The sequence below is a fragment of the Chiloscyllium plagiosum genome, chromosome 31 (assembly GCF_004010195.1).
Source record: "Chiloscyllium plagiosum isolate BGI_BamShark_2017 chromosome 31, ASM401019v2, whole genome shotgun sequence".
NCBI lineage: Eukaryota > Metazoa > Chordata > Chondrichthyes > Orectolobiformes > Hemiscylliidae > Chiloscyllium > Chiloscyllium plagiosum.
In genome coordinates this window covers 32,998,900-33,015,871 of record NC_057740.1, presented here as the reverse complement: position 1 = coordinate 33,015,871, position 16,972 = coordinate 32,998,900, and the positions used below count along the sequence as shown (strand labels likewise).

At 40.9% G+C, this 16,972-nt stretch overlaps 1 protein-coding gene across 6 annotated transcripts in view; it reads right to left on the bottom strand.

Moving 5' to 3' along the window:
* Positions 1-16,972, bottom strand: part of LOC122565389 — a 130,127-nt gene that overhangs the window by 39,426 nt on the left and 73,729 nt on the right. Inside the window, exon 1 of one of the 6 annotated variants that reach the window (XM_043721327.1) lies at positions 15,855-15,878. The exons of the other annotated variants lie outside the window; for them this stretch is intronic. The gene's annotated coding sequence lies outside the window, so the exon portion shown is untranslated. Of the gene's footprint in view, positions 1-15,854; positions 15,879-16,972 lie in introns of those variants that run through there. 6 annotated transcript variants of the gene reach the window in all.

Below are 16,972 nucleotides of genomic sequence, written 5' to 3'. Positions count from 1 at the left end.
ATTATAAACACTGTGTTTATAATACAAGCGTAACTTGTATCAGATTATTATCATGCAATAAACTACAGTTTGTTTTAAGACAAGAGCCTTTCTCATTAGACTACCAAGTGGTTTTCTAGTCTAGCTAGGCAAAACAAGCAGTGTAGTTCCAAACCTAAGAGAAGGATTGTGGTAGTGAATCTTCCTTATCACAGTGTGGAGTCCAGCTGAACAGCAGTGACTGAGGATTTTAATTTAGTTTTAGCTTCATGTAATTCTGGTGCCCCTGCAAATATCTCTATCATCTTTCTGTTTTCTCTTTTATGTAAAGAATGCTCAACCTATTGAATTGTTTCTGATGAGTGAACGTGTTTTTGTTTTAGAAATCATTCTCTCACCAGAATGGCAAAATCATTCTTTATAATATGGAGAGCGTACATCTCCAAGGTAGTTAATCTCACTGTGTGGACTGACTTGGTATTTGAAATTTGAGGGTAGTGCCCAAATCCTAGGACCCTATTCATACTTCCAGGAATTTTCACCAGTGACGGCTAAGGGTGTAAGCTAACATGCAACACTATTGTTCACTCAAGGCAGGCATTCCATAATGAGACCATCTGCTTATCCACATTTTGTTGATACAGTTGCTAGGTGGCCTCATTTTGAATGCTTGGCTGAGCTCCAAAAATGAATAAATCAATCTGATCTCAGCAAACAAAGTCTATAGACTTGTAGAGAGTAAGGAAAGCTTTATGGGATTGACGCTTCTAATATTGTGTAAGAACCCATTTTTGAACCGCTTGTTTGCGCTGCCTATGTGGTTACCCACAAGATGGTTTAGATCTGATTCATTATTTACAGGATAACTTAGCCCTGTTTATTTTATGCTGCTTCTACAGTTCAGCTGGAAAATAGTTCTGTGTTGTAACATCACAGTTTGACCCCGCATTGTTAGGTATGACTGACGTTGCTTATAGCCTGTCCTCCTGCAGTTTTCACTGACCCAGCGTTAGTTCTCTCAGCTTGCTAGTAATGGGAGAGTGGTGGTCATGTTTGGATAGGAGTTTCTAGATTATGGTTGAATACTATTCTGTTGCTGTTGTTAGCCTGAAGTACCTGAAGGCCAGGTTTGAGTTGACATACTTGTTCAAAATCTAGCCCAATTTGCACAGCAGTCCATGTAGGGTATTGGTGGGTGGGGGCTAGAGTTTGGGTAAGGGTTTGACTGCCTGACATCATTAAATTTTCAGTAACTGCACAATTCATTTGCTGGCGAGTAGAGTGAGTAACAGTTTCCCACTGCGTGGTTTATCCTTTCTGAAGCAATTTGTACTCAGGCAAACTTGAGCCTGCAGCCCAGTTTGGCCACAGGCCGCATTGTGAGATATGAAAGGTGCCTTCTGATTCTGAGAGCAACAAAGTGTTTCACTAGGGTCAATGTCCTAGTAAAGACAGATGGGTGCTTTAACATGTCAGATTTGTCACCTGCCTAATTTCATTGAGGCGCAAGCTTGCCTCCCAGGCAGTAGACCTGACTCAACCCACTCCCACCAAACCAGGATGAAAATGTGAATTGAAACCTCCTTAATGGGACAGAACTCTCCTGACTTGTGATACAAGTCTCCTTTGCAAAGCCTTGGCCCCCAATGTTTCTAAGCGAAGTCCTCTACATTCCTCATACATCTCTGCTTTTCTATTCCTTTTGTAATGGATTCTTGATGCTTTGCTTGCCTTATTTATGGTCTTTTTCGCCACCTTTGCAACTCTGAACAGCTCCTTCCACTTCCTGATGCACACTTCTAGTTTGAATGTTCTTGCTGAAAAATTGTGCAGTCAGATCTGAGAAACACTGATACCAACATATTGTAGCTTTGGAACACTTTTGGTCAAAAGGTTTTCACTCACTGAGATTTTGAACTTCCGTGGCTAAGAAGAGTTTATACATTTCGTCAGTTTTCACAGAATGTATAATGCAGGTTGACGCTGAGATATATGCCAGGCACAATGTTACTACATAGTTGCCTTTTGGAAGCTGTGTTATTAAATAAGAGCATTTTAGGAGAAAAAAGATCACAATGTATACATAGAAATAAAAAAAATAAAAAAAAACATTCTTTGGAAAGAGCCTCAGAAATGTGAACCCTACCTCGATTCTGACATCCTATATTTTAATCACTTCATAATATTTTACTTCCATCAGGGAAATCACTTACATTCTAACATTTGGCCAAGAACTGTAATAAAATACATAGCTAGCTACTGCCTCCGAGGCATACATTTCTAAACAATGCCTCTCTGCATTCTTATCCCAGGCAGAAGATACATATTTCTGAAAGATTTGCAACTTTTGGAAAATGTCAGGAGTATGATTTTTACTGGAGTTGCATGTGGACAACCTTCTTTTCATGGAACACTTTGTTGCTCTCAGAATCAGAAGGCACCTTTCATATCTCACGATGTGGGCTGTGGCCAAATTGAGCTGCAGGCTGGAGTTTGCCTGAGTACAAATTGCTTCAGAAAGGATAAACCACACAGTGGGAGACTGTTGCTGAGACTCTACTCACCAGCAAATGAATTGTGCAGTTACTGAAAATCCCTCTCCGTGACCACGTGTGTTTAATGCCAGGAGGTTGTGGGTGTGAAATGTCTGATTACTCACAACATTAAAACAGCTCCAATAAGTTTGTTTACTGTCCACTAAACTGTGTGTCTTTAAACTCAACACTGCGTTGAAATTATAGATTCATAAAATCAAAATGAGGCCACTTGGCCTATTGAGCCTGTGCTGGTTGTTTTGAATAGCGATTCTATTTTGTTGTATTAACATCTGACTTATCTTTTCCAATCATTTTGGTGACAATTTTAAAAGTTATGCACGTGTACGTTTAAATATTTTTCGGTAGTGGTGACAACTAAAGACTCTGGTAGACCTTTTTCTTCCCTCTCCTTGCTATTCATTTCAGAAAAATCTTACTGATACTCTGAATTATTTAGGTTAACACAGAGTAGTGATTTCCACTTGGTCTGTGAGACTCAATAGGTAAAATACACTGAAGAATGGAGGAAGTCAGTGAAATGACCTTCCTAGTCATTGTTGGCCCATTGGCCGTCATACGTTTTTAAAAAATTCCTGCTGATTAAATCTCTTTCTTTTGGAGGGGAAAGAAAGATCAGTCTGTGTGGGATGTTACGACCCCCAAAGTGAGTCTGGGTCAAAATGTTTGCAGCTCTATAATGGGTCTATGGTTTCCTGAGTCAGATTTTGAGACGTTTTGACACAGCTACATCTTTGGATGTGAAGAAAATAAACCACTTCTGTGAGACTCCAAGACAAATAAGGTTACCTTGTTGAAATCCTCTGGCAAATTGGGAGAAGCCGCTGCTCCGGGTTGGGATAACGCTACAAATCCCTTACTGGCTATAAAATGCTGCTTCAGCCATGTGGCAAAGATCTCCAGTACTTAGCATCAAGAGAACATAACTTCCATCACACCAAACAGCATCACCATCACTGAGTGCTCCCAGTGTCAACATTGTGGAGGTTTCCATTGGCCAGAATCTCAATTGGACCCACCATATAAACACAGTGGCTACAGAGCAGGTCAGAGGAATCCTGCAGCTTGTAACTTACCTCCTGACTCCCCAAAGCCCGTCCACCATCTTCCAAAAGTCAGGAGTGTGACGGAATACTCCCTACTTGCCTGGATGATTGCAGTTCCAACAACACTCAAGAAACTTGACACTATCCAGGACAAAACAGTCCACTTGATTGACATCGCATCCACTCCCTTCACCACCGATGCTCAGTAGCAGCAGTGTGTACTATCTACAAGATGCACCGCATACATTCACCAAGATTGATTAGATAGCACTTTCCAAACCCATCTAAAAGGGCAAGCAGGGTCTTGGGAATATCAATACCTGCAAGTTCCCCTCCAAGCCATTTACTGTCCTAACATGGAGATATATTGCTGTTCCTTCACTGTGGGTGGGTCAAAGTCATAAACTCCTTCCCTAAAAGAATTGTGGGTTTACCGACAGCACATGGACTAAACTTCACTCAGTGATTCAAGAAGGCAGCTAACCATCACCTTTTAAAGAACAGCCGAGGGTTATTAATTGTTGAAGTTGGGGGTTTTGGAATTGAAGCTCTGGATACAGCTCTCTGTCTGCTTCTGCAAAAATGTGAGTTCTCTCTTTGCTGCTAGAATCATTCTGTCGGTGTTGGTGTAAGAATGAAATCTTAAAGCTTAGTAGTGTAACCAACTGAATCACATCTGGAATGCAGCGACTTGCACGTGCCTCTGAGAAAGATAAAAGTTAGGGTGTCTACTACCTCTTGATATATTTTGAGGGGGTTTGCTCTGATCCATAACATTAGTTTCCACCCCACAAATTGTGGGTGACATCAGTAGAATGGATGGCCAATGTACCATGAACATTATCCCTTCAGAATCATTCCCTTATACACGTTAATGACTTGTTTAATTAATAAAGCCTCCCACATCCTTGTTTTAACATTGCATTCCAAAACCAGAAAAACCCACAGGAGAGAATCTGGCCCATTGTCTGTTTGTCTGTCTCTCTCTCTCTCTCCCTCTGTCTCTGTCTCTCCTTTAGAAATACTATCACTGTCTCCTTCCTCCACATGTTTCTGCAAATTATTTTCCTTTTCTACATTCTTAATAATTCTGGAGATTAACCTTAAGCCAGTGTTGGTACATACCTGGAGCAGTGCTGCATGTAGTTTAACTGATTATGAACAGGCTGCATAGCAACATGCTTTTTTTAAAGCCAACATGGGATGTGGGCATCACTGGCTGGACCAACATTTATTGCCCATCCCTAATTGCCAGGAGGACAGCTAAGAGTCAACACATTTCTGTGGGTGTGGAGTCACATGTAAGCCAGACCAGGAAAGAATGGCAGATTTCCTTCCTTGTAAACCAGATGGGTTTTTCTGACAATTGACAATTGTTTCATGGTCATCATTAAACTTTTATTTCCAGATTGTTAGTGAGCAAATCTGACATTGGTTGTGGGTAAATTGTTAGAGGTGATTATAGAGAGGCAAAAATTGACTAGGGCTAGTCAGCATGGTTTTGTGTGAGGAAAATTGTGTCTTACAAGCTTGATTGAGTTTTTTAAGGAAGTTAACAAAAAGATTGATGATGGCAGAGCAGTAGACGTTGTTTATTTGGATTTTAGAAAGGCGTTTGACAAGGTTCGCATGGTAGACTAATTAGTAACATTAGGTCTCATGGGTTTCAGGGTGAGCTAGCCAATTGGATACATAATTGGTTCAACAGCAGGAGACAGAGTAACTGTAGAGGGTTGCTTTTGGACTGGAGGCCTGTGACCAATGGTGTTCCACAGGGACCGGTTCTGGGTCCGTTTGAAGAAGGATAGGAGATTGGGACTATTTGCGTTGGAATAGAGGAAATCAAGTGAAAATGTAATGGAAGTTTATTTCATTTGGAAAGTGGAAGGGGTCATAAATTTTAAATTGATATTAAAGAAGTGGCAATTTTGAATGAAGCTGAGGCTGCTACAGGCCTATGGACCAAACCTGGCTGTCACATTGGCCTTCTTCTCTGAAGAACTTGGGATGTTCTCCTTGCAGAGAAGAAAACTGAGAGGTGATTTATTTGAGATTTTCAAAACCATGAATGGGCTGGTTCAAGTAGGTAGGGAGAAGCTGTTCCCACTCATTAAGAGAAAAAATGAGAACGAGAAGCTATAGATTTAAAAAGATGTGCAAACAAAGGAAGAATAACTTTTCCACATAGCAATGGTAAGGATATGGGATGTACTGCCAGGAAACGTCATGAAGGCAGGATAAATGAGGCATTCAAGAGGGCATGAGATGACCACTTGGATAGAAATGATGGGCAAGGATACAGTGAAAAGACAGGATGCAGGTACGATGGGCCAAATAGCCTCCTTTCACTCGGCAACAATTCCTTGATTCTGAGATTAATTTTCTTTCAATCTAGAAAAGAGCTACACAAGAGCCAAGAGGTTCAAATGGCTCTTTCTGCGTGTAAACTATGGTTTTATGATTTTCGGTGAAGCTGTTATTATTTGAGTTACAGATTTCAGAGCTTGGAACACACTGCGCATTATTATCATGCCAAGATCAACAACTTGCATTTACATTACACCTTTACTGTTAATGCTGGCACAAGTGATTGCACAAGTTGAAGGCTTTGCCAGTATACACAACACGCTGTGTTCACACATATTCATCTCTGGGTAACCTGTGAATCCACAATTTGTTGACAATTGTTCTTTGTAGGAATTGGAAATATGCATGGTTTAGACTTCCCAATGCATTTAGCTTGAGATTTTCCATGCCAATAGCTGTTCTTCCATGTGATTTGAATCAGAGACTGCAATGATTACAACAGGAGAGGTGTTAGTCCTCGTAAAATAGTTTTTTTTTAAATCAAAGCTGCTGGTTAACAGTATTCATATTGATTAAATTCTACAATTGTGTTTAATAGATTGATATCCATATGTTGAATTGGGCAGCAATAGCTTTTCAGAGCTTTACAAGGGCTTTATTGTAAATCTATAGTTTAGCACAAACACCAGTTTCTACCTTTCCCTCCTGAACCCTTGCTCTGTCACCACTGGGAAGAATTCAGCTCTCTTTTTCAATATAAAATAAAGCCATTGCCACAGCTGCAAATAATAAACTAAGAAACCAGCTTTGTGAGTGTATATATGTATATATATATATATATATATATATATATATATAAACATTGCCAAATTTACAAATAACAAATTACAAACCAGGTATTTTTGTTAAATAGATCCACCAAAGTAACAAAATATTCAATCAAGAAGTTATAAACAGTGCTCACCCAGGGTGAAGGATTCAGCTCTTTTTATTATTTTTACTTTGATAACCCATCAACAAGTCACCCAATTACCCAAACCAATACTCCCTGTGTAACAATAAAGTAATTAAAATCAGCAAGAGGGGAATTCAATCCAGTCGAGGTTGCTGGTGATGATGGTGGAAGGATTTGTTGGAATAACGGAACCCAGCTCCTGCAGTGCCCATCTCTCTAAATGCTTGGAGGGCACCGATGGACACTGCTCCCTCTCCAAGGACACCTGGGCAGATGTAGGTACAGAAGAGAGGTGGGGCCCAGCCTTTTCTTTTCTGATTAACCTGTTATCAGAGGTGTTATGATATTTGGAGGTGATGGTGCATAAATGGACCCAGCTCTTTATTTTATATATAAATAAACCTCCAACAATAACCCTGCCACTAATATAAATCTCAGGTGACAAGCACTATCCACCAAAGGCAGTCCAACAATAGGGGGAGTCAGAAGAGAAGTGGGAGATTAAATTAAAATTGAATTAGAAGGGGGAAGAAGGGGAACCTGCTCTTTTTTTTAGATATCCACAAGTGCACGTCCACTAGTGAATCATCCATGTAGCCAATTAGAAATGTACATGCAAAGCCCAATGTAATGGAAACTAGGACCCAGCTCCTCCTTTTTCCTGGAAGGAACCTGCTCTTAAGTTTGTTTCATTTAACCTATTTTTCTGATCAACCTATTCAAAGATGTTATTGCAAACCGCTTGAGCAGGTGGGACTTGGACCCGGACCTCCTGTATAAAGTCCAGTGAGTATCACCCTCTCTCAATCAATGCTGGAGCTCTTCTGGTTGACCATTGAAAGGAAGTTGTCGATGCAGGTACAGTTACAACCTTTAAAAGACATTTGAACAGGCACGTGAGTAGGAAAGATTTAGAGAGATATGGGAGAAAAGGAGATAAATAGGACTAACTCAGTTTGTCAGCATGGATGAGTTGGACCAAAGGGTCTGTTTCTGTGCTATATAGCCCAATGACTTGCATTTCTAATACTAGGAGATGGTAGTCTGGTTTTCTGATGGTTCATGCAATCTTCCCCTTTCCTCTTCCCCAGGCTTGATGTGGAGCAATGCCTTTCAAACTATATAGCCAATTCGCTCTCTCTCTACTGGAGGGAGATTCCAGTGGTCCTTTACTGACTACGGCTAATTTCCATATTTTTACATCTATCAGATATTTTATTTATCATATTGTAAAGGTTTTATCTATCAAAGCTGTCACTCAACCTAATTACCAGAAAGCACAGGAATTTGTGTATGGCCTGGAGTGTATTAACACAGAGTAGTCAGTCGACCAAAATAACAACTACATGCATTTATAAAGCATCTTTACTGCAGTAACATGTCTCAAGTTGCTTCACAGGAGTACAGTCAACAGAATTTGATCAAATTTCCTCAGTGTACCTGTGAATGATTAATCTTGAAGAATCACAAAACTTTTCAATTCCTGGTTATCAGTTGTCAGCCTTCCCAATTGGAATTTAAGATGGAGAAAGAAACGCTGGAGGGGAATTCAAGGAGGTTCGGGAAATTAAATTGAGAAATTAAATCCAGTCGAATTTTCTAACCTATCACAAGGTAAAGGACGATCAAGAAGAGACAGCATGTCAAAAAAGGTAAAGAAGAAAGATACACAGGGTGGTTTTAATGAAATGAAAACATGCTGGAATGTAATTTTGTGTTAAGAATATGTGGCCAAAGGCATCAATTATCCTTGTAAAAGTGCTCCATATACTGTGGAGAGCCAAAGGACATTGAAATTCTCACTAGTGGACAGGCTGGTGGTGAACACTACACGGAGACAATCAGCTAGAGCAGCCTACAAAAAAATTGCTTCATCATTATATTTAATTGTTCCCTTTTACAGAAAATCCAATCTTCATTAGATGTCTACTCACCTCAACACAGTAGCGATGAGGACTGAAAAGCAAAATCAATATGAAAATAAAATGAACTAGTGGAAATTTACCATCTCTACCCTTTTACCCACACGTGTGGTACAGACTGGATTAAGTCTTTTGAGCACGTAGCTTTGAGGCATGAAAGGATTTTTGTTCGAATATGATGGGTCTGATCTGTGGAGGCTGGCCTTGCGCCAATGCAGTTGTATGGTGCCAGTGTACTCTCTCTTCGAACCTTGTTGCTTCTCACGCAGCTCAATACTGAAAATCCCCTGGCTGCCCAATGTCAATGGGCCAGCTTCGCAACATGAGCCAGTGTCCCTGAGAGTGACGTTTACTTTGGAAGGTAGTTGAAAAATGCATATTGTCATATCAGCTACTTATTTTACATTCCGCCTGAATATTCTTTCCTTTGGTTTCAATGAGGCATTCTGTACAATAACTGGCTAAATTGACACCATTCCATGACATACCTCCATTCTAAGACAACATGACTCTCTTTAAATGTAAACAATATGAATTATTGTCCTTTTAACACAGACTCCAACACTTGCTCCTCATCAAACGGTTGCCAATATTGGAACGATTGGCATGAAATAGTCATGCTGTCAGTGCAGTCTGTCACACCCGAGTTTGCAGTGCTCAGTGCATTTTCTGATTGCCTCAGGCCAGTGAGAGGTGACTGAAAGTGAAGACTGCAGATGCTGCAGAACAGGGAGTGTGGTGCTGGAAAAGCACAGCCAGTCACACCCTAGAAGCAGCAGAATCAACATTTTGGGCAAAAGCCCTTCATCATTCCTCATTCCTGATGAAGGGCTTTTGCCTGAAACATCGATTTCTCTAGTGAGATGTGACTGCAGAGTGCTGCACTGCCAGGGTTGCCAACTTTCAGATGTGGTATTAAACTGATGCCCTGCTTCTTAATTGGATGTAAAAGATCCAATGGCAGTATTTTGAAGAGTAGGGGAGTTATCTCAAAGACTTGGCTCATTGATCCCTCAATTAACAAATTATTTGACTGTAATCACATTGCTGTTTTTAGATACTTGTTGTGTGAAAACTGGCTGCCTCATTTTCTACGTTACAACAGTGATATGCAACAACAGTATTTTTTTGCCTGTAAAGCACTTTGTAGCATTGAGTGGTCATGAAAGGTGCTATATGAATGCAAGTCTTTTTTCTTAAAAAAAGAATTGCAATTCAACCTTGTGCTTGCTCCTTCTCTTTCTCTCTTGCAAGAGGAAATATGGCAACACTATGAAGAGTGCAAACAGTTGACCAATACTATAATCAAAGACCCCTCCCACCCTGGTTATAATCTCTTCCACTGGGCAGAAGATACAAAAAGCTTAAAACACACATCCCAACAGATTCCAGAACAGCTTCTTTACTGCTGCTATTAGACTTCTGAATGGACCTCTCAAATTTTAAATTTAATATTGATCTCACTCATCGTGCTCCTTCTCTGCAGCTGTAACACTGTATTCTTTACTCCATTATATTACCCTAATGCACTTTATAAGGTATTATCTGCTTGTACTTCATGCAAAACAAAAAAAACTTTTCACTGTACCTCAGTACATGTGACAATAATAAATCAAATCAAATACAGAAGGAACAAAACAGGAGGTGAGACTCAGAAGTAAAGAATCTGCATTTAGAGAATGTGTTAGTCATTATGTAGACTACTTAATTTGTATGTTTATATTTACTTTTAGACAGTATACAAATAGTATTTTCGACTATTTAATTATTATATATACATTTAAAGAGTACCTCTCACATCTTTAAATCTTTTCCAAGCCCTTTCACTACCAATACATTTTTAGAAGTGTGTCCACACAAACTGCAAATAGATAAATAAACTATAGACTCAAGTTTTGGTGGTTCTGCTTGTGGAACAAATGTTACTTATGAAGGCAGAGAGAGCCACAATTGAACAACTAATCCCAAAACTGGCATCACCAACAATGCAGCACCCCTTTAATGCTGCACTGAAATGTTGTCTTGGATTATGGGATAAAGACCTGGACAGGAGGGTGGGGACATGCACAGTCCATCTTGAGGACACAGGGGAACATTCACACTGACTAAAGCTGGCCCCCAAGTGAGGCAGAATTAAAAGTGGGGATGCCTTTCACGCAACTAAAGACGATATACTCTGCTCTTCAAATCTTATATTTGGAGCTCTGAACTGCTGCTGCTTGTAGCTCTTCCTGCCAGGGGATCTGTTAACCTGATACACCAGTCTTGTGCCATCCTCACACATCCACAGTAACATCACCTGTAACATCAGTCAATCATTCCACAAGGCCTCGTTCTACTGCCCTCCCCAGTCTCTCTAGACGAGCTCTCTATAGCTTTGCAGCTCTGATGAAACTGCTGTAATGCTGACATTTTCCTTCCTGGATATCAATTTTTAGAATGTTTGTTTTGCTCTTGTATTTCAGGTATCTCTTCATTTGACTTATTGTACATGGACTTCTTAAAACAGATCTTAGCATTCACATTTCAAAAGACCTATGAAATGTTATGGTGGAGATGGAGGCCATTTGCCCCATCCTGCCTGCACTGGCTCTTCAAACAAGCATCAATATCTCCATACCAATCTCCCCCACATCCTTGCACATTACTTCTATTTGTTATTTCTATCTTTTTTGGTATTAAAGCCAGATTGAGCTATTTAAGGCCCCCTTAGTGTGCCATGATCAGGGGAGTTGGGGAATTACACATCCTGGAGTACTGCAGTGTACCTGAGTGACCATATTTTGTGCATGTGGCCAGACAAATCAGTTAGCACAGGGGCATCTCAGACCTGAAGCCAAACCCTGTTTCCAGCAGTTGTGATGAGCAGAGGAAAGCAGGACCATGAATTAGAGCGCTCAGGTCACTGGACTGCTTACATTCACCACTCACAGCTGAGGTCTGCAATTAAACCTGGTCATCCTCAATTGGCTGGTTCAGGATTAAAACCTGGGTCCCTGGTGCTGTGAGGCAGCAGTGCTAGCCATTGAGCCACCATGCTGCTGATGTCTCAAAATGTTTCACAGTCAATTTGGTACTTTTTTGAAGTCCAGTCCCTGTTGTAATATTGGAAACATTTAGGAAATCTGGCAATTTGCACACAGTAAAAAAAATAGCTATATGATAGCAATCAAATCATTATAAAAAGCAATGTTGGTTGAGAGACATTTTTTGGGTTGAACATGGAGGGTAGCTCCTCTCCTCTTTGAAACAGTGTCAAGACGGTGGGGGCTTCAGTTTAAAGTCTCATCCTGAGAGATGGCATCAGAGAGAATGCAGAGCCTTGGTATACACTGAAATGCCAGCTTTGAATTTTACACCCAAGGCCCTCAAGTCAGACTTAAACCCAACGTGAAATGCAAGTCCTCAATTCCAAAAGCACAGATTAGTGTTTGCAAGGGAGAGATTGGCTGAATGAAACAAAAACAAACAAAAACAAATTGCTGGAAAATCTCCACATCGGTGGAGAGAAATCAGAGTTAACATTTCAGTTCCAATGACCCTTCTTCAGAACCCTTTGTTCACCCATGGACTTAATGAAATGGCTTCCAAAGTCAGGTCCAAGAGGTGACCAATGCCAGTGACATCTTTGACAGATGCATAGGGATGTAGCCACATACAGAGTAGCACACATATGCTGTTGATGAAGGTCAGAGTGTTTGTCATCAATGCACATGCCTGACAGCCTGCCCAGCTTCGCCATGGGAGAAAAGGACTGTGCATTCAAGAAATGCCAATATTTTATAGGAATGGTCCCTGGGAGAATTACATATAACATTCAGATCCATTGCAGGAGGTGAAACAAAGAAGGGAATTGCAAGCTGTTTCAACAGAAGTTGCCAAGAGAGTGTGCGAGAGAAGCTCATGATAGATCAGCAATGCAATTAATCTATTCTGGGATTCACAGTTTGATTCCATGCATTTAAAAGGTTAGTTGGAACACATGTTTCTTGTGTAGGAATGCTTCCTGCAATCAATGAGCTGTTTTATGCTGAGGTCTACAGTTAGGTCAATGACTAACCTACAAACGACACACACAGCCAGCTCCACGTCAACACAGGCCAGATTTGAGCATATTTGACAACCACACAGACATCAGGCCATCAAACCACTTCCCATTAACTCCTACTGTGCAGCAGTCTCCATCCAAACATAACACTGAATCGCAATATCTTGATGCAGTCATTAAATTCTGCCCAATTATCCCACTGAGACAGCTCAACAAGTTAAATAGTTGACTATAACTTCTTAGCCAAATTTCACCAAGCAGGAAATACCAGCAGGTTTCAAAGTCAGTTTTTTGCCAGTGGTATTTTCAAACTGTTTACATTGAATAGTTTTAATTAAAAAAAAACAAAATAGACCGTGGGACAAATCTTATCCAAATTGGAGAGCTGTCAAAGATGGTTAGATATTAGGTGAGACATTAGCACAAAAAGAGTGAGATCAGACACAAACTTATTGAAACCCATGGAATTGTGATTATTTTCTTCTGGTGACATTCATTGAAATAGGGTATAATTTTGGACCAGCAATGAAAATGTAACAGGCAAGTTAGACCATTATATGGGTGTTGGGAGAGTGGTGCTGAAAAAGCTCAGCAGGTCAGGCAGCATCCGAGAAGCAGGAAAATTGACGTTTCGGGCAAAAGCCCTTCATCAGGAATGAGAATTGTATGGGCAGTCAACAGAAACAGTCAACAAGAGTAGCATTAGGTGAGAAAATTACTGATGCCTTTGCCAGAATTGAATAGATTGTGAAGTTGTTTGCCAAGTTTTATGGTTTGAGGCAGAATACCCTAAATCGTCAAACTCCCCAGTAAGGATGGATGCGCTGGCTTCCTTTTGTTATTCACCTGTCCCTTAGCCGATTGCAACAAGACTAATTTATAAATGATCTCCTCCCTTGTGGACATCTTTCTCCCAGACCAAATGAACAGTATACAGATTAGAAATGAGAAATGAATCCAAAAATAAGGTGAAAATTAAAAGATATACATTTCAGTCTCTGGGCTATTGATAGACAAAGATAATGGGACACTGATAGTTGAACAGTCAATTTCAGATTCTTGGATTTGCGGGTTAGATGAAATCCCTTTTTTCCTATTTTCTTTTGACTTGTTTGCTGACTAGCTGCCTTCCTGCATTCAGAGAGAGATCGAATACTTTGTCTACAATGCAGGGGTGACTAGTTGATGCTTCTTTGACTTTGACCATCACAGCACACAAGCGCTTTAACCCAGGCTAGTGGAAATGAGTACTTTCCATCTTCCATGAACACTCTCAGTCCAGGGCTGAACTGGTTTTTACCCTTGTTCATATGTGTTCTCAAAGAGGGAAGACATAAAACATGTCTATTTTCTTGACTGCTGTCTTTTGTCCCATCATATTCCCAGTCTGGGATAACTGGGATTACAGCTCAATTTGTAGTGCACTTCTCCCTTTTAGGTCCATCTCTCTGAAACTTCCTTGACACATTGGAATTCCAGAGTTTCTCTCCAGACAGTCATGGAATTTACATCCACATTTAAATGGCTGTAGTGATCCTTTTTAAAGAAATGTTGGAATTAAAAGTTCAGTACATCCAGGTAATACTGAGCTATGATCCATTGTCATGAAAACACAGTGCTCGATACTAAATTGGTCAATTCACCGATATCATAGTCTCAGGGAGAACATTGTTCAATAAAACATGTGTCAGCAAGTGTGACACCACATCCAAGAGACTATTCTCTGATTTTGCTTCCTGCTGAATCGATGAATTTACTTCAATGAACAATACACCTGCTGAAACTGTTTGTTCGTACAAAAGAGATTTGAGAAATGTTTCCTTGGTTACCGGTTTCAGGATGGCGCTGAGCATTGGAGATCAGGCCAGGCTCAACTCCAGCTTCCATCCTGAGCCAGTCGATCTCAGAGTCAATAGTAAAGTTTCTACAACAAGAAACAAAATTGCTGGAGAAACTCAGCGCGTCTGACAGCATCTGTGGAGAAAAAACAGACTTTTGTTTTGAGTCCAGTGACCCTTCTTTAGAACTAAATCATTCAGAAGAAGGGTCACTGGACTGGAAATGGCAACTCTGCTTTCTCTCCACAGAAACTGACAGACCTGCTGAGTTTCTTCAGCAATTTCTGATTTTTTTGTTTCAAATCTCCATCATCTAAATGGTTTTGTTTTATTTTAGGGAGAGAGTTGGTTTCCTGTTCCAAACTGGAGTCTATTGACTGTTGTGACTATTTGAGGGTCAGGTCTGATGATGAACGTTTTCAAACAAGAAGAAATTTAGAAAACGTGTGACCCAAAAGAGGGCCACTCAGTCCATCTGAATGAGAGCTAGTTAATCCTGCCATGCACCTTTTGATCTTTAGCTCTGTACTTTTACAGCACTTCAAATGCATATCTAAGCATTTATAGAAATGCAATGAGGCATTCTGCCTCTCCCATCATTTCAGGCATTGACTTCCAGAGCCACCAGCCCCTGGATGAAATAAATTCTCAACTCTCCTCTAGGCTTTCCTATCTTATCCTATTTTCTCAACTCTCCAATGGCTGAGCTTCTAAGGGAGGATAAAGAAAATGTTACAAAGACTCTCCTTGAAGCACAGCAGTGTTGACATGAATGATTTGGAGGAGCTTGCTGCCTGTCATTCAAAATGGTGACAATCTACCCATCAAGTCCCTTCACACATCGAGTCCAAACCTCATGATGAGACAGAGGTGCTACAGAGAAGGAAAGAAAAGGATACTAATCCTGCACTCTGGATACTACTGCCTCATGGGACGTCCTTGCCCATGTGCCCATGAATTGTCTTGTTCAGTCACATGTACATACACAGCAGAAATACTCAACCCTGAGTAGATGTCAATATTGAATAGAGGGACAACTGGTAACGATGAATCCTTCCACCAGTTACTTTAATTCTATCGTCCCTCATTATTGACCTCTCTCTACGGGAAAGACATTCATTTCCAGTCTCCCAAGCCCTTTATAGGTATTGCACCTCAACCATCTACACTCCAAACAAAACAATTCAGACCTAACTGATCTTACCTCGGGAGAGCAGCATACTGAATGAGGTACAAGATGCTGCTGGGACATCATTAAGACATTTGGACTCTTTATCCTCCCTTGTAACCTTGAACATTAATGGTAAGGTCCTAGGGAGTGTTGCTGAACAAAGAGACCTTGGAGTGCAGGTTCATAGCTGCTTGAAAGTGGAGTCGCAGGCAGATAGGATAGTGAAGAAGGCATTTGGTATGCTTTCCCTTATTGGTCAGAGTATTGAGTACAGGATGGGAGGTCATGTTGCAGCTGTACAGGACATTGGTTAGGCCACTGTTGGAATATTACGGGCAATTCTGGTCTCCTTCCTATCGGAAAGATGTTGTGAAACTTGAAAGGGTTCAGAAAAGATTTACAAGGATGTTGCCAGGGTTGGAGGATCTGAGCTACAGGGAAAGGCTGACCAGGCTGGGGCTGTTTTCCCTGGAGCGTCGGAGGCTGAGGGTGACCTTATAGAGGTTTACAAAATTATGAGGGGCGTGGATAGAATAAATAGACAAAGTCTTTTCCCTAGGGTCGGGGAGTCCAGAACTAGAGGGCATAGGTTTAGGGTGAGAGAGGAAAGATATAAGGGCAACTTTTTCACGCAGAGGGTGGTACGTGTATGGAATGAGCTGCCAGAGGATGTGGTGGAGGCTGGTACAATTGCAACATTTAAGAGGCATTTGGATGACAATAGACAATAGGTGCAGGAGTAGGCCATTCTGCCCTTCGAGCCTGCACTGCATGGCTGATCATCCTTAAATCTGTATCCTGTTCCTGCCTTATCTCCATAACCCTTGATTCCACTATCCTTGAGAGCTCTATCCAACTCTTTCTTAAATGAATCCAGAGACTGGGCCTCCACTGCCCTCTGGGGCAGAGCATTCCACACACCCACCACTCTCTGGGTGAAGAAGTTTCTCCTCATCTCTGTCCTAAATGGTCTACCCTGTATTTTTAAACTGTGTCCTCTGGTTCGGCACTCACCCATCAGCAGAAACATGTTTCCTGCCTCCAGAGTGTCCAATCCTTTAACAATCTTGTATACCTCAATCAGATCCCCTCTCAGTCTTCTAAACTCAAGGGCATACAAGCCCAGTTGCTCCAGTCTTTCAGTGTAAGGT